Source organism: Arachis hypogaea, chromosome 9 (genome assembly GCF_003086295.3).
Source record: "Arachis hypogaea cultivar Tifrunner chromosome 9, arahy.Tifrunner.gnm2.J5K5, whole genome shotgun sequence".
Lineage (NCBI taxonomy): Eukaryota > Viridiplantae > Streptophyta > Magnoliopsida > Fabales > Fabaceae > Arachis > Arachis hypogaea.
Window position 1 is genome coordinate 9780243 of NC_092044.1, and position 18464 is coordinate 9798706.

The 18464-nt window shown below is 37.6% G+C and overlaps 2 non-coding genes across 2 annotated transcripts; one reads left to right on the forward strand and one right to left on the reverse strand.

The window, feature by feature from the left end:
- Positions 1 to 4170: 4170 nt before the first annotated feature.
- Positions 4171 to 4274, forward strand: LOC112714167 (small nucleolar RNA R71). The gene has a single exon (XR_003159122.1). It is a non-coding gene; the product is annotated as a small nucleolar RNA R71 (small nucleolar RNA).
- A 5895-nt stretch (positions 4275 to 10169) lies between these two features.
- LOC112714179 (small nucleolar RNA R71) lies at positions 10170 to 10273 on the reverse strand. The gene has a single exon (XR_003159134.1). It is a non-coding gene; the product is annotated as a small nucleolar RNA R71 (small nucleolar RNA).
- Between the last annotated feature and the right edge of the window lie 8191 nt (positions 10274 to 18464).

Sequence of the window (18464 nt, forward strand, 5' to 3'; positions counted from 1 at the left end):
TTGTTCATCATTCTTTCAAGAGCCAACAATTTTAACACTCATAAACAACAAGATCAAAAATATGCACTGTTCAAGCATTCATTCAGAAAACAGAAAGTATTGCCACCACATCAATATAATTAAATTAAATTCAAGGATAAATTCGAAATTCATGTACTTCTTGTTCTTTTGAATTAAAACATTTTTCATTTAAGAGAGGTGAAGGATTAATGGATTTAATTCATAGCTTTAAGGCATGGTTACATACTAATGATCATGAAGTAAAGACACAAAACATAGATAAACACAACACTAAAAACCGAAAACAGAAAGAAATAAAGAATAAGGAATGAATCCACCTTTAGTGGCGTCTTCTTCTTGAAGGGCCAATGATGTTCTTCAGCTCTTCTATGTCCCTTCCTTGCCTTTGTTGCTCCTCCCTCATTGCTCTTTGGTCTTCTCTTATTTCTTGGAGAATGATGGAGTGCTCATGATGTTCCACCCTTAATTGTTCCACATTATGGCTCAAATCTTCTAAGGAGGTGTTGAGTTGCTCCCAATAGTTGTTGGGAGGAAAGTGCATTCCTTGAGGTATCTCAGGAATTTGTTGATGATGAGCTTCCTCATGCACTTCTTGAGGGCCGTGAGGAGCTTCTCTTGCTTGCTCCATCCTTTTCTTGGTGATGGGCTTGTCTTCTTCAATGGAGACATCTCCATCTATGATAACTCCAACATAGATGGCAAATAAGGTGAGGGAAAGCTAGCCGTGCCATGGGTGAGGACTTGTCGGCTATTTTGTAGAGTTCATTGGAGATGACCTCATGAACTTCTACTTCCTCTCCAATCATGATGCTATGGATCATGATGGCCCGATCCACAGTAACTTCAGATCGGTTGCTAGTAGGAATGATGGATCTTTGGATGAACTCCAACCATCCTCTAGCCACGGGCTTGAGATCCAGTCTTCTTAGTTGAACTGGCTTGCCTTTGGAGTCTATTCTCCATTGGGCTCCTTCCACACATATATCCGTAAGGACTTGGTCCAACCTTTGATTAAAGTTGACCCTTCTAGTGTAGGGGCGTTCATCTTCTTGCATCATGGGCAAGTGAAACGCCAACCTCACATTTTCCGGACTAAAATCTAAGTATTTCCCCCGAACCATTGTAAGATAGTTCTTTGGATTCGGGTTCATACTTTGATCATGGTTCCTAGTGATCCATGCATTGGCATAGAACTCTTGAACCATCAATATTCCAACTTGTTGCATGGGGTTGGTTAGGACTTCCCACCCTCTTCTTTGGATTTCATGTCGGATTTCCGGATACTCATTCTTTTTGAGCTTGAAAGGGACCTCGGGGATCACCTTCTTCTTTGCCACAACATCATAGAAGTGGTCTTGATGGCTCTTGGAGATGAATCTTTCCTTCTCCCATGACTCGGAGGTGGAAGCTTTTGTCTTCCCTTTCCTTTTTTTAGAGGATACTCCGGCCTTAGGTGCCATTGATGGTAATGGAAAAACAAAAAGTTATGCTTTTACCACACCAAACTTAAAATTTTGCTCGTCCTCGAGCAAGAAAGAAAAGAAGAGTAGAAGAAGAAGAAGAGAATATAGTGGAGAGGGGGAGAAGTAGGTTCGGCTATGTGGGAGAAGAAGGGGTTGTGTTGTGTGAAAAATGAAGTAGAAGGGAAGGGTATTTATAGGGAGAGGGAGGGTGGGTATTCGGCCATTTTGGGTGGGAATGGGTGGGAAAGTGAATTTGAATTTTATGAAGGTAGGTGGGGTTTATGGGGAAGAGTGGGTTGATGTGAATGGTGAATGGGGTAATTGGGAAGAGGAATTGAGGTGATTGGTGAAGGTTTTTGGGAAGTGTGATATTGGGAAGAGTGAAATGAGATTTGGATTAGGAGAGTGTGATTAGGATTAAAAGAAAAGGTGGGAATATGGTAGGTGGGGATCCTGTGGGGTCCACAGATCCTGAGGTGAAAAGAAATACCATTCCTTCACCATATAGGCATGTAAATTGCCTTCGTGCATCATTCTGGCGTTCAAATGCCCATTGGTGCACGTTCTGGGCATTCAACGCCCATGTAATGCATGTTTCTGGCGTTAAACGCCAGTTTCATGCTTGTTGCTGGCGTTTAACGCCAGCTTGTCTCCTCCAGGCACATTCCTGGCGTTCAGCGCCAGGATGTTGCTTGTTTCTGGCGTTCAGCGCCAGAATGGTGCTCTGTTCTGGCGTTGAACGCCAGCCAGATGCATCTTACTGGCGTTGAACGCCAGCCCGTGCGTCCTCCAGGGTGAAAATTTTTTTCTTCTGTTTTTGACTCTGTTTTTAATTTTTTTGATTTTTTTCGTGACTTCTCATGATCATGTACCTAATAAAACACAAAAATAACAATAAAACAAAATAAAATAAAATTAGATAAATAAAATTGGGTTGCCTCCCAACAAGCGCTTCTTTAATGTCAATAGCTTGACAGTGGCTCTCATGGAGCCACAAGGTGATCAGGTCAATGTTGTATAGTTGTCCACACCAAACTTAGAGTTTGGATATGGGATCTTAACACCAAACTTAGAGTTTGGTTGTGGCCTCACAACACCAAACTTAGAGTTTGACTGTGTGGGCTCTTCTTGACTCTGAACTGAGAGAAGCTCTTCATGCTTACTCTCTTTTGTCACAGAGGGATGCCCATGTGCCTTAAACACAAGGTAGTCCCCATTCAATTGAAGGACTAACTCGCCTCTGTTGACATCTATCACAGCTCCTGCTGTGGCTAGGAAAGGTCTTCCTAGGATGATGCATTCATCATCTTCCTTCCTAGTGTCTAGGATTATGAAATCAGCAGGGATGTAAAGGCCTTCAACCTTTACTAGCACGTCCTCTACTATTCCATAAGCTTGTCTCATGGACTTGTCTGCCAATTGTAATGAGAACAAGGCAGGTTGTACCTCAATGATCCCCAGCTTCTCCATTACAGAGAGTGGCATAAGATTTATCCCTGACCCTAGATCACATAGAGCTTTTGCAAAGTTCATGGTGCCAATGGTACAAGGTATTAAGAACTTGCCAGGATCTTGTTTCTTTTGAGGTAGAGTTTTCTGAATCCAAGTATCTAGTTCGCTAATGAGCAAGGGAGGTTCACTTTCCCAAGTCTCATTACCAAACAACTTGGCATTCAGCTTCATGATAGCTCCTAAGTATTGAGCAACTTGCTCTCCAGTCACATCTTCATCCTCTTCAGAGGAAGAATAGTCTTCAGAGCTCATGAATGGTAGAAGGAGATTTAATGGAATCTCTATGGTCTCTATATGAGCCTCAGATTCCTCTGGATCCTTATTAAGAAACTCCTTCTTGCTTGAAGGACGTCCCAGGAGGTCTTCCTCACTAGGATTTTCGTCCTCCTCCTCCCTAGTGCATTCGGCCATATTGACTAAATCAATGGCCTTGCACTCTCCTTTTGGATTCTCTTCTGTTTTGCTTGGGAGAATACTGGGAGGAGTTTCAATGACTTTCTTACTCAGCTGGCCCACTTGTGCCTCCAAATTTCTAATGGAGGATCTTGTTTCATTCATGAAACTGAAAGTGGCCTTTGACAGATCAGAGATAATATTGGCTAAATTAGAAGTGTTTTGTTCTGAATTCTCTGTCTGTTGCTGAGAAGATGATGGATATGGCTTACTATTGCTCAGCCTATTGCGTCCACCATCGTTAAAGCCTTGTTGAGGCTTTTGTTGATCCTTCCAGGAGAAATTTGGATGATTTCTCCATGATGGGTTATAGGTGTTTCCATAAGGTTCACCCATGTAATTAACCTCTGCCATGGCAGGGTTCTCAGGATCATAAGCTTCTTCAGAAGCTTCCTCTCTAGTACTGTTGGATGCATGTTGCAGTCCATTCAGATTTTGAGAGATAATGTTAACCTGTTGAGTCAACATTTTGTTCTGAGCCAGTATGGCATTCAGAGCTTCAATTTCAAGAACTCCTTTCTTCTGCGGTATCCCATTATTCACAGAGTTCCTCTTAGAGGTGTACATGAACTGGTTGTTTGCAACCATGTCAATGAGTTCTTGAGCCTCTTCAGGCGTTTTCTTCAGGTGAATAGATCCACCTGCAGAATGGTCCAATGACATTTTCGAAAATTCAGAGAGACCATAATAGAATATATCTAATAGGGTCCATTCTGAAAACATGTCAGATGGACATCTTTTGGTCAACTGCTTGTATCTTTCCCAAGCTTCATAGAGGGATTCACCATCTTTTTGTTTGAAGGTTTGAACATCCACTCTCAGCTTGCTCAGCTTTTGAGGAGGAAAGAATTTATCCAAGAAGGCAGTGACCAGCTTATCCCAGGAGTCCAGGCTATCCTTAGGTTGTGAATCCAACCATATTCTAGCTCTGTCTCTTACAGCAAAAGGGAAAAGCATGAGTCTGTAGACTTCAGGATCAACTCCATTCGTCTTTACAGTCTCACAGATCTGCAAGAACTCAGTTAAAAACTGATAAGGATCTTCAGATGGAAGTCCATAAAACTTGCAGTTTTGTTGCATTAATGCAACTAGTTGAGGCTTAAGCTCAAAGTTATTGGCTCCAATGGCAGGAATGGAGATGCTTCTTCCATCAAACTTGGACGTTGGCTTTGTGAAGTCACCAAGCATTCTCCTTGCATTATTATTATTATTTTCGGCTGCCATGTCCTTCTCTTGTTCGAAAATTTCTGAAAGGTTATTTCTAGATTGTTGTAATTTAGCTTCTCTTAATTTTCTCTTCAGAGTCCTTTCAGGTTCTGGATCAATTTCAACAAGAGTGCCTTTTTCCCTGTTCCTGCTCATATGAAAGAGAAGAAAACAAGAAAAGAAAGAGGAATCCTCTATGTCACAGTATAGAGATTCCCTTATGTTAGTAGAAGAAGAAAGGGGTATAAGAAAGAAGAATGATGGATTCGGATTTTTGGATGAGGAGAGGTGAAGAGAAGTGTTAGTAATTAATTAATTAAATAGAATAAGAGAAGAGAAGAGAAATTTCGAAAATAATTTTTGAAAAAGGGGTTAGTATTTTCGAAAATCAAAGACAAAATATAATTAAAATTAAAATTTAAAACAAAAAGAATTTTTGAAAAAGAGAGGGAGAATTTTCGAAAATTAGAGAGGGAAAAGTAGTTAGGTGGTTTTGAAAAAGATAAGAAACAAACAAAAAGTTAGTTAGTTGATTGAAAAAGATTTGAAATCAAATTTTGAAAAAGATAAGAGGATAAGAAGTTAGATAAGATATTTTGAAATCAAATTTTGAAAAAGATAAAATTTTTGAAAAAGATAAGATAAAAGATAAAAAGATAAGATAAAAATTTTAATAAAAAGATATTTTGAAAAAGATTTAATTTTTAAAAAGACTCAACTAACAAGAAACTACAAGATAAGATTCTAGAACTTAAAGATTGAACCTTTCTTAACAAGAAAGTAACAAACTTCAAGTTTTTGAACCAATCACATTAATTGTTAGCTAATTTTCGAAAATTTGATATAAAGATAAGAAAAAGATTTTGAAAATATTTTGAAAAAGATTTTTGAAATTTTCGAAATTTATAAAAAAAATGAAAAAGATATGATTTTTGAAAAAGATTTTGAAAAGATAAGATTTTTAAAATTGAAATTTTGACTTGACTTGTAAGAAACAACTAATTTTAAAAATTTTTGACCAAGTCAACCCAAAATTTCGAAAATTTGGAGGAAAATAAGGAAAAGATATTTTTTTGATTTTTGAAAATTTAATTATGAGAGAGAAAAACAACAAAAATACTCAATGCATGAAATTTTTAGATCAAAACAATGAATGCATGCAAGAATGCTATGAATGTCAAGATGAACACCAAGAACACTTTGAAGATCATGATGAACATCAAGAACATAATTTTGAAAAATTTTTGATGCAAAGAAAACATGCAAGACACCAAACTTAGAAATCTTTAATGCATGGAAAATATGAATGCAAAAGTGCACATGAAAAACAACAAACAACACAAAACAAGAAATCATCAAGATCAAACAAGAAGACTTATCAAGAACAACTTGAAGATCATGAAGAACACTATGAATGCATGAGATTTTCGAAAAAAAAATGCAAGAAAAATTTTAAAAGCATGCAATTGACACCAAACTTAAAAATTAACACAAGACTCAAACAAGAAACACAAAATATTTTTTTGGTTTTTATGATTTTCTAATTTTTTTGTATTTTTATAAATTTTTTCGAAAAACATTTTTGGAAAAACGAAAAAGAAATGAAAAATTTTGAAAAATATTTTTGAAAAGAAAATTACCTAATCTGAGCAACAAGATGAACCGTCATTTGTCCATACTCGAACAATCCCCGGCAACGGCGCCAAAAACTTGGTGAGCGAGACTGTGAAGTTCATTTTGGATAATTTATACGATTTTTGGCATTGTTTTTAGGTAGTTTTTAGTAAGTTTGAGCTACTTTTAGGGATGTTTTCATTAGTTTTTATGCTAAATTCACATTTCTGGACTTTACTATGAGTTTGTGTGTTTTTCTGTGATTTCAGGTAAATTCTGACAGAAATTGAGGGACTTGAGCAAAACTCTGAAGAAGGCTGACAAAAGGACTGCTGATGCTGTTGGAATCTGACCTCCCTGCACTCGAAATAGATTTTCTGGAGCTACAGAACTCAAATTAACGCGCTCTCAACGGCGTTGGAAAGTAGACATCCAGGGCTTTCCAGCAATATATAATAGTCCATACTTTATTCGAAGATTGACGACGTAACTTGGTGTTGAACGCCAAGTTCTTGCTGCTGTCTGGAGTTAAACGCCAGAAAAACGTCATGATCCGGAGTTGAACGCCCAAAACACGTCATAACTCGGAGTTCAACTCCAAGAGAAGCCTCAGCTCGTGGATTGATCAAGCTCAGCCCAAGCATACACCAAGTGGGCCCCGGAAGTGAATTTATGCATCAAATACTTACTCATGTAAACCCTAGTAGCTAGTCTAGTATAAATAGGATAAGTTACTATTGTATTAGATATCTTTTGACAGTTTAATCTCTTGAATATTCGGTCACTTGATCATGGAGAGGGCTGGCCATTCGGCCATGCCTGAACCTCTTTTACTTATGTATTTTCAACGGTGGAGTTTCTGCACATCATAGATTAAGGGTGTGGAGCTCTGCTGTACCTCAAGTATTAATGCAATTCTATTTTCTTTTATTCAAATCTCTCTTATTCTTATTCCAAGATATTCATTCGTACCCAAGAACATGATGAGTGTAATGATGAAAGTGACGATCATTATCATTCTCACTTATGAACGCACGTGATTGACAACCACTTCCGTTCTACATGCAACCGAGCTTGAATTTGTATCTCTTAGATTCCCCAACAGAATCTTTGTGGTATAAGCTAGATAGATGGCGGCATTTATGAGGATCCGGAAAGTCTCACCTTGTCTGTGGTATTCCAAGTAGGATTCCGGTAATGAATGACTGTGACGTGCTTCAGACTTGCAAGGGCTGGGCATTAGTGACAGACGCAAAAGAATCAAGGGATTCTATTCCAGTAGGCGCAGGAACCAACCAGTGATTAGCCGTGCTGTGACAGAGTGCGTGAGCGTAGTTTTCACTGCGAGGATGGGATGTAGCTATCAACCATGGGTGATGCCTCCAGACGATTAGCCGTGCGAGTGACAGCCGCATAGGATCATTTTCCCGAGAGGATTGAAAGTAGCCACCGCTGATGGTGAACCCCTATATACAGCTTGCCATGGAAAGGAGTAAGAAGGATTGAGTTGAAGAAGTGGGAAAACAGGCGTCCTTGAGCCATACAGTATCTCCATTCGCTTATCTGAAATTCCCACCAATGAATCAGCATAAGTATTCTATCCCTTTTATTATTTATTTTCTTATTTCTATTTTCGAAACCATCAATCAATTTAATCTGCCTAACTGAGATTTACAAGGTGACCATAGCTTGCTTCATACCAACAATCTCTGTGGGATCGACCCTTACTCACGTAAGGTTTATTACTTGGACGACCCAGTACACTTGCTGGTTAGTTGAACGGAGTTGTGAGTTTCTCTAACAGTGCCTGAAACTCTTTTATCACAATTTCGTCCACCAAGTTTTTGGCGCCGTTGCCGGGGATTGTTCGAGTATGGACAACTGACGGTTCATCTTGTTGCTCAGATTAGGTAATTTTCTTTTCAAAAATCTTTTTCAAAATTTTACTTTTCTTTTTCGTTTTTCCAAAAATGTTTTTCGAAAAAATTTATAAAAATACAAAAAAATTAGAAAATCATAAAAACCAAAAAAAATATTTTATGTTTCTTGTTTGAGTCTTGTGTTAATTTTTAAGTTTGGTGTCAATTGCATGCTTTTAAAATTTTTCTTGCATTTTTTTTTTCGAAAATCTCATGAATTCATAGTGTTCTTCATGATCTTCAAGTTGTTCTTGATAAGTCTTCTTGTTTGATCTTGATGATTTCTTGTTTTGTGTTGTTTGTTGTTTTTCATGTGCACTTTTGCATTCATATTTTCCATGCATTAAAGATTTCTAAGTTTGGTGTCTTGCATGTTTTCTTTGCATCAAAAATTTTTCAAAATTATGTTCTTGATGTTCATCATGATCTTCAAAGTGTTCTTGGTGTTCATCTTGACATTCATAGCATTCTTGCATGCATTCATTGTTTTGATCTAAAAATTTCATGCATTGAGTATTTTTGTTGTTTTTCTCTCTCATAATTAAATTTTCAAAAATCAAAAAAATATCTTTTCCTTATTTTCCTCCAAATTTTCGAAATTTTGGGTTGACTTGGTCAAAAATTTTTAAAATTAGTTGTTTCTTACAAGTCAAGTCAAAATTTCAATTTTAAAAATCTTATCTTTTCAAAATCTTTTTCAAAAATCATATCTTTTTCATTTTTTTTTATAAATTTCGAAAATTTCAAAAATCTTTTTCAAAATATTTTCAAAATCTTTTTCTTATCTTTATATCAAATTTTCGAAAATTAGCTAACAATTAATGTGATTGGTTCAAAAACTTGAAGTTTGTTACTTTCTTGTTAAGAAAGGTTCAATCTTTAAGTTCTAGAATCTTATCTTGTAGTTTCTTGTTAGTTGAGTCTTTTTAAAAATTAAATCTTTTTCAAAATATCTTTTTATTAAAATTTTTATCTTATCTTTTTATCTTTTATCTTATCTTTTTCAAAAATTTTATCTTTTTCAAAATTTGATTTCAAAATATCTTATCTAACTTCTTATTTTTCAATCAACTAACTAACTTTTTGTTTGTTTCTTATCTTTTTCAAAACCACCTAACTACTTTTCCCTCTCTAATTTTCGAAAATTCTCCCTCTCTTTTTCAAAAATTCTTATTGTTTCAAGTTTTAATTTTAATTTTAATTCATCTTTAATTTTCGAAAATACTAACCCCTTTTTCAAAAATTGTTTCCGAAATTTCTCTTCTCTTCTCTTATTCTATTTAATTAATTAATTACTAACACTTCTCTTCACCTCTCCTCATCCAAAAATCCGAATCCATCCTTCTTCTTTCTTATACCCCTTTCTTCTTCTACTAACATAAGGAAATCTCTATACTGTAACATAGAGGATTCCTCTTTCTTTTCTTGTTTTCTTCTCTTTCATATGAGCAGGAACAGGGAAAAAGGCACTCTTGTTGAAATTGATCCAGAACCTGAAAGGACTCTGAAGAGAAAATTAAGAGAAGCTAAATTACAACAATCCAGAAATAACCTTTCAGAAATTTTCGAACAAGAGAAGGACATGGCAGCCGAAAATAATAATAATAATGCAAGGAGAATGCTTGGTGACTTCACAAAGCCAACGTCCAAGTTTGATGGAAGAAGCATCTCCATTCCTGCCATTGGAGCCAATAACTTTGAGCTTAAGCCTCAACTAGTTGCTTTAATGCAACAAAACTGCAAGTTTTATGGACTTCCATCTGAAGATCCTTATCAGTTCTTAACTGAGTTCTTGCAGATCTGTGAGACTGTAAAGACAAATGGAGTTAATCCTGAAGTCTATAGACTCATGCTTTTCCCTTTTGCTGTAAGAGACAGAGCTAGAATATGGTTGGATTCACAACCTAAGGATAGCCTGGACTCCTGGGATAAGCTGGTCACTGCCTTCTTGGATAAATTCTTTCCTCCTCAACAGCTGAGCAAGCTGAGAGTGGATGTTCAAACCTTCAAACAAAAAGATGGTGAATCCCTCTATGAAGCTTGGGAAAGATACAAGCAGTTGACCAAAAGATGTCCATCTGACATGTTTTCAGAATGGACCCTATTAGATATATTCTATTATGGTCTCTCTGAATTTTCGAAAATGTCATTGGACCATTCTGCAGGTGGATCTATTCACCTGAAGAAAATGCCTGAAGAGGCTCAAGAACTCATTGACATGGTTGCAAACAACCAGTTCATGTACACCTCTGAGAGGAACTCTGTGAATAATGGGATACCTCAGAAGAAAGGAGTTCTTGAAATTGAAGCTCTGAATGCCATACTGGCTCAGAACAAAATGTTGACTCAACAGGTTAACATTATCTCTCAAAATCTGAATGGACTGCAACATGCATCCAACAGTACTAGAGAGGAAGCTTCTGAAGAAGCTTATGATCCTGAGAACCCTGCCATGGCAGAGGTTAATTACATGGGTGAACCTTATGGAAACACCTATAACCCATCATGGAGAAATCATCCAAATTTCTCCTGGAAGGATCAACAAAAGCCTCAACAAGGCTTTAACAATGGTGGACGCAATAGGCTGAGCAATAGTAAGCCATATCCATCATCTTCTCAGCAACAGACAGAGAACTCAGAACAAAACACTTCTAATTTAGCCAATATTATCTCTGATCTGTCAAAGGCCACTTTCAGTTTCATGAATGAAACAAGATCCTCCATTAGAAATTTGGAGGCACAAGTGGGCCAGCTGAGTAAGAAAGTCATTGAAACTCCTCCCAGTATTCTCCCAAGCAATACAGAAGAGAATCCAAAAGGAGAGTGCAAGGCCATTGATTTAGTCAATATGGCCGAATGCACTAGGGAGGAGGAGGACGAAAATCCTAGTGAGGAAGACCTCCTGGGACGTCCTTCAAGCAAGAAGGAGTTTCTTAATAAGGATCCAGAGGAATCTGAGGCTCATATAGAGACCATAGAGATCCCATTAAATCTCCTTCTGCCATTCATGAGCTCTGAAGACTATTCTTCTTCTGAAGAGGATGAAGATGTGACTGGAGAGCAAGTTGCTCAATACTTAGGAGCTATCATGAAGCTGAATGCCAAGTTGTTTGGTAATGAGACTTGGGAAAGTGAACCTCCCTTGCTCATTAGTGAACTAGATACTTGGATTCAGAAAACTCTACCTCAAAAGAAACAAGATCCTGGCAAGTTCTTAATACCTTGTACCATTGGCACCATGAACTTTGCAAAGGCTCTATGTGATCTAGGGTCAGGGATAAATCTTATGCCACTCTCTGTAATGGAGAAGCTGGGGATCATTGAGGTACAACCTGCCTTGTTCTCATTACAATTGGCAGACAAGTCCATGAGACAAGCTTATGGAATAGTAGAGGACGTGCTAGTAAAGGCTGAAGGCCTTTACATCCCTGCTGATTTCATAATCCTAGACACTAGGAAGGAAGATGATGAATGCATCATCCTAGGAAGACCTTTCCTAGCCACAGCAGGAGCTGTGATAGATGTCAACAGAGGCGAGTTAGTCCTTCAATTGAATGGGGACTACCTTGTGTTTAAGGCACATGGCCATCCCTCTGTGACAAAAGAGAGTAAGCATGAAGAGCTTCTCTCAGTTCAGAGTCAAGAAGAGCCCACACAGTCAAACTCTAAGTTTGGTGTTAAGATCCCATATCCAAACTCTAATTTTGGTGTGGACAACTATACAACATTGACCTGATCACCTTGTGGCTCCATGAGAGCCACTGTCAAGCTATTGACATTAAAGAAGCGCTTGTTGGGAGGCAACCCAATTTTATTTATCTAATTTTATTTTATTTTGTTTTATTGTTATTTTGTGTTTTATTAGGTACATGATCATGAGAAGTCACGAAAAAAATCAAAAAAATTAAAAACAGAGTCAAAAACAGAAGAAAAAAATTTTCACCCTGAGGACGCACGGGCTGGCGTTCAACGCCAGTAAGATGCATCTGGCTGGCGTTCAACGCCAGAACAGAGCACCATTCTGGCGCTGAACGCCAGAAACAAGCAACATCCTGGCGCTGAACGCCAGGAATGTGCCTGGAGGAGACAAGCTGGCGTTAAACGCCAGCAACAAGCATGAAACTGGCGTTTAACGCCAGAAACATGCATTACATGGGCGTTGAACGCCCAGAACGTGCACCAATGGGCGTTTGAACGCCAGAATGATGCACGAAGGCAATTTACATGCCTATATGGTGAAGGAATGGTATTTCTTTTCACCTCAGGATCTGTGGACCCCACAGGATCCCCACCTACCATATTCCCACCTTTTCTTTTAATCCTAATCACACTCTCCTAATCCAAATCTCATTTCACTCTTCCCAATATCACACTTCCCAAAAACCTTCACCAATCACCTCAATTCCTCTTCCCAATTACCCCATTCACCATTCACATCAACCCACTCTTCCCCATAAACCCCACCTACCTTCATAAAATTCAAATTCACTTTCCCACCCATTCCCACCCAAAATGGCCGAATACCCACCCTCCCTCTCCCTATAAATACCCTTCCCTTCTACTTCATTTTTCACACAACACAACCCCTTCTTCTCCCACATAGCCGAACCTACTTCTCCCCTTCTCCACTATATTCTCTTCTTCTTCTTCTACTCTTCTTTTCTTTCTTGCTCGAGGACGAGCAAAATTTTAAGTTTGGTGTGGTAAAAGCATAAGCTTTTTGTTTTTTTCAATGGCACCTAAGGCCAGAGTATCCTCTAAAAAAGGGAAAGGGAAGACAAAAGCTTCCACCTCCGAGTCATGGGAGAAGGAAAGATTCATCTCCAAGAGCCATCAAGACCACTTCTATGATGTTGTGGCAAAGAAGAAGGTGATCCCCGAGGTCCCTTTCAAGCTCAAAAAGAATGAGTATCCGGAAATCCGACATGAAATCCAAAGAAGAGGGTGGGAAGTCCTAACCAACCCCATGCAACAAGTTGGAATATTGATGGTTCAAGAGTTCTATGCCAATGCATGGATCACTAGGAACCATGATCAAAGTATGAACCCGAATCCAAAGAACTATCTTACAATGGTTCGGGGGAAATACTTAGATTTTAGTCTGGAAAATGTGAGGTTGGCGTTTCACTTGCCCATGATGCAAGAAGATGAACGCCCCTACACTAGAAGGGTCAACCTTAATCAAAGGTTGGACCAAGTCCTTATGGATATATGTGTGGAAGGAGCCCAATGGATAATAGACTCCAAAGGCAAGCCAGTTCAACTAAGAAGACTGGATCTCAAGCCCGTGGCTAGAGGATGGTTGGAGTTCATCCAAAGATCCATCATTCCTACTAGCAACCGATCTGAAGTTACTGTGGATCGGGCCATCATGATCCATAGCATCATGATTGGAGAGGAAGTAGAAGTTCATGAGGTCATCTCCAATGAACTCTACAAAATAGCCGACAAGTCCTCACCCATGGCACGGCTAGCTTTCCCTCACCTTGTTTGCCATCTATGTTACTCAGCTGGAGTTATCATAGATGGAGATGTCTCCATTGAAGAAGACAAGCCCATCACCAAGAAAAGGATGGAGCAAGCAAGAGAAGCTCCTCACGGCCCTCAAGAAGTGCATGAGGAAGCTCATCATCAACAAATTCCTGAGATACCTCAAGGAATGCACTTTCCTCCCAACAACTATTGGGAGCAACTCAACACCTCCTTAGAAGATTTGAGCCATAATGTGGAACAATTAAGGGTGGAACATCATGAGCACTCCATCATTCTCCAAGAAATAAGAGAAGACCAAAGAGCAATGAGGGAGGAGCAACAAAGGCAAGGAAGGGACATAGAAGAGCTGAAGAACATCATTGGCCCTTCAAGAAGAAGACGCCACTAAAGGTGGATTCATTCCTTGTTCTTTATTTCTTTCTGTTTTCAGTTTTTAGTGTTGTGTTTATCTATGTTTTGTGTCTTTACTTCATGATCATTAGTATGTAACCATGCCTTAAAGCTATGAATAAAATCCATTAATCCTTCACCTCTCTTAAATGAAAAATGTTTTAATTCAAAAGAACAAGAAGTACATGAATTTCGAATTTATCCTTGAATTTAATTTAATTATATTGATGTGGTGGCAATACTTTCTGTTTTCTGAATGAATGCTTGAACAGTGCATATTTTTGATCTTGTTGTTTATGAGTGTTAAAATTGTTGGCTCTTGAAAGAATGATGAACAAAGAGAAATGTTATTGATGATCTGAAAAATCATGAAATTGATTCTTGAAGCAAGAAAAAGCAGTGAAAAAGGAAGCTTGCGAAAAAAAAATGGCGAAAAAAAATTAGAAAGAAAAAGAAAAAGCAAGCAGAAAAAGCCAATAGCCCTTAAAACCAAAAGGCAAGGGTAAAAAGGATCCAAGGCTTTGAGCATCAATGGATAGGAGGGCCCAAGGAAATTAAATCCAGGCCTAAGCGGCTAAATCAAAGCTGTCCCTAACCATGTGCTTGTGTCATGAAGGTCCAAGTCAAAAGCTTGAGACTGAGTGGTTAAAGTCGTGATCCAAAGCAAAAGAGTGTGCTTAAGAGCTCTGGACACCACTAACTGGGGACTCTAGCAAAGCTGAGTCACAATCTGAAAAGGTTCACCCAGTTATGTGTCTGTGGCATTTGTGTATCCGGTGGTAATACTGGAAAACAAAATGCTTAGGGCCACAGCCAAGACTCATAAGTAGCTGTGTTCAAGAATCAACATGCTTAACTAGGAAAGTCAATAACACTATCTGAAATTCTGAGTTCCCAGAGATGCCAATCACTCTGAACTTCAAAGGAAAAAGTGAGATGCCAAAACTGTTCAAAAGCAAAAAGCTACAAGTCCCGCTCATCTAATTAAATTAATATTCATTGATATTCTGAGATTTATAGTATATTCTCTTCTTTTTATCCTAATTGATTTTCAGTTGCTTGGGGACAAGCAACAATTTAAGTTTGGTGTTGTGATGAGCGGATAATTTATACGCTTTTTGGCATTGTTTTTAGGTAGTTTTTAGTAAGTTTGAGCTGCTTTTAGGGATGTTTTCATTAGTTTTTATGCTAAATTCACATTTCTGGACTTTACTATGAGTTTGTGTGTTTTTCTGTGATTTCAGGTAAATTCTGACTGAAATTGAGGGACTTGAGCAAAACTCTGAAGAAGGCTGACAAAAGGACTGCTGATGCTGTTGGAATCTGACCTCCCATAACTCGAAATGGATTTTCTGGAGCTATAAAACTCCAATTGGTGCACTATCAACGGCGTTGGAACGTAGACATCCAGGGCTTTCCAGCAATATATAATAGTCCATACTTTATTCGAAGATTGACGACGTAACATGGCGTTGAACGCCAAGTTCATGCTGCTGTCTGGAGTTAAACGCCAGAAAAAAACGTCATGATCCGGAGTTGAACGCCCAAAACACGTCATAACTCGGAGTTCAACTCCAAGAGAAGCCTCAGCTCGTGGATAGATCAAGCTCAGCCCAAGCATACACCAAGTGGGCCCCGGAAGTGGATTTATGCATCAAATACTTACTCATGTAAACCCTAGGAGCTAGTTTATTATAAATAGAACATTTATCTATTGTATTAGACATCTTTTGACAGTTTAATCTCTTGAATATTCGGTCACTTGATCATGGAGAGGGCTGGCCATTCGGCCATGCCTGAACCTCTTTTACTTATGTATTTTCAACGGTGGAGTTTCTGCACACCATAGATTAAGGGTGTGGAGCTCTGCTGTACCTCAAGTATTAATGCAATTCTATTTTCTTTTATTCAAATCTCTCTTATTCTTATTCCAAGATATTCATTCGTACCCAAGAACATGATGAGTGTAATGATGAAAGTGACGATCATTATCATTCTCACTTATGAACGCACGTGATTGACAACCACTTCCGTTCTACATGCAACCGAGCTTGAATTTGTATCTCTTAGATTTCCAACAGAATCTTTGTGGTATAAGCTAGATAGATGGCGGCATTTATGAGGATCCGAAAGTCTCACCTTGTCTGTGGTATTCCGAGTAGGATCCTGGGAATCCGGAAAGTCTCACCTTGTCTGTGGTATTCCGAGTAGGATTCCGGTAATGAATGACTGTGACGTGCTTCAGACTTGCAAGTGCTGGGCGTTAGTGACAGACGCAAAAGAATTAAGGGATTCTATTCCAGTAGGCGCAGGAACCAACCAGTGATTAGCCGTGCTGTGACAGAGTGCGTGAGCGTAGTTTTCACTGCGAGGATGGGATGTAGCTATCAACCATGGGTGATGCCTCCAGACGATTAGCCGTGCGAGTGACAGCCGCATAGGATCATTTTCCCGAGAGGATTGAAAGTAGCCACCGCTGATGGTGAACCCCTATATACAGCTTGCCATGGAAAGGAGTAAGAACGATTGAGTTGAAGAAGTGGGAAAACAGGCGTCCTTGAGCCATACAGTATCTCCATTCGCTTATCTGAAATTCCCACCAATGAATCAGCATAAGTATTCTATCCCTTTTATTATTTATTTTCTTATTTCTATTTTCGAAACCATCAATCAATTTAATCTGCCTAACTGAGATTTACAAGGTGACCATAGCTTGCTTCATACCAACAATCTCTGTGGGATCGACCCTTACTCACGTAAGGTTTATTACTTGGACGACCCAGTACACTTGCTGGTTAGTTGAACGGAGTTGTGAGCTTCTCTAACAGTGCCTGAAATTCTTTTATCACAATTTCGTCCACCAAGTTTTTGGCGCCGTTGCGGGGGATTGTTCGAGTATGGACAACTGACGGTTCATCTTGTTGCTCAGATTAGGTAATTTTCTTTTCAAAAATCTTTTTCAAAATTTTTCTTTTCTTTTTCGTTTTTCCAAAAATGTTTTTCGAAAAAATTTATAAAAATACAAAAAAATTAGAAAATCATAAAAGCCGAAAAAATATTTTGTGTTTCTTGTTTGAGTCTTGTGTTAATTTTTAAGTTTGGTGTCAATTGCATGCTTTTAAAATTTTTCTTGCATTTTTTTTTTCGAAAATCTCATGCATTCATAGTGTTCTTCATGATCTTCAAATTGTTCTTGATAAGTCTTCTTGTTTGATCTTGATGATTTCTTGTTTTGTGTTGTTTGTTGTTTTTCATGTGCACTTTTGCATTCATATTTTCCATGCATTAAAGATTTCTAAGTTTGGTGTCTTGCATGTTTTCTTTGCATCAAAAATTTTTCAAAATTATGTTCTTGATGTTCATCATGATCTTCAAAGTGTTCTTGGTGTTCATCTTGACATTCATAGCATTCTTGCATGCATTCATTGTTTTGATCTAAAAATTTCATGCATTGAGTATTTTTGTTGTTTTTCTCTCTCATAATTAAATTTTCAAAAATCAAAAAAATATCTTTTCCTTATTTTCCTCCAATTTTCGAAATTTTGGGTTGACTTGGTCAAAAATTTTTAAAATTAGTTGTTTCTTACAAGTCAAGTCAAAATTTCATTTTAAAAATCTTATCTTTTCAAATCTTTTTCAAAATCATATCTTTTTCATTTTTTTTAATTTCGAAATTTCAAAATCTTTTTCAAATATTTTCAAATCTTTTTCTTATCTTTATATCAAATTTTCGAAATTAGCTAACAATTAATGTATTGGTTCAAAACTTGAAGTTGTTACTTTCTTGTTAAAAGTTCAATCTTTAGTTCTAGAATCTTATCTTGTAGTTCTTGTTAGTTGAGTCTTTTTAAAAATTAAATCTTTTACAAAATATCTTTTTATTAAAATTTTTATCTTATCTTTTTATCTTTTATCTTATCTTTTTCAAAAATTTTATCTTTTTCAAAATTTGATTTCAAAATATCTTATCTAACTTCTTATTTTTCAATCAACTAACTAACTTTTGTTTGTTTCTTATCTTTTTCAAAACCACCTAACTACTTTTCCCTCTCTAATTTTCGAAAATTCTCCCTCTCTTTTCAAAAATTCTTATTGTTTCAAGTTTTAATTTTAATTTTAATTCATCTTTAATTTTCGAAAATACTAACCCCTTTTTCAAAAATTGTTTCCGAATTTCTCTTCTCTTCTCTTATTCTATTTAATTAATTAATTACTAACACTTCTCTTCACCTCTCCTCATCCAAAAATCCGAATCCATCCTTCTTCTTTCTTATACCCCTTTCTTCTTCTACTAACATAAGGAAATCTCTATACTGTGACATAGAGGATTCCTCTTTCTTTTCTTGTTTTCTTCTCTTTCATATGAGCAGAACAGGGAAAAAGGCACTCTTGT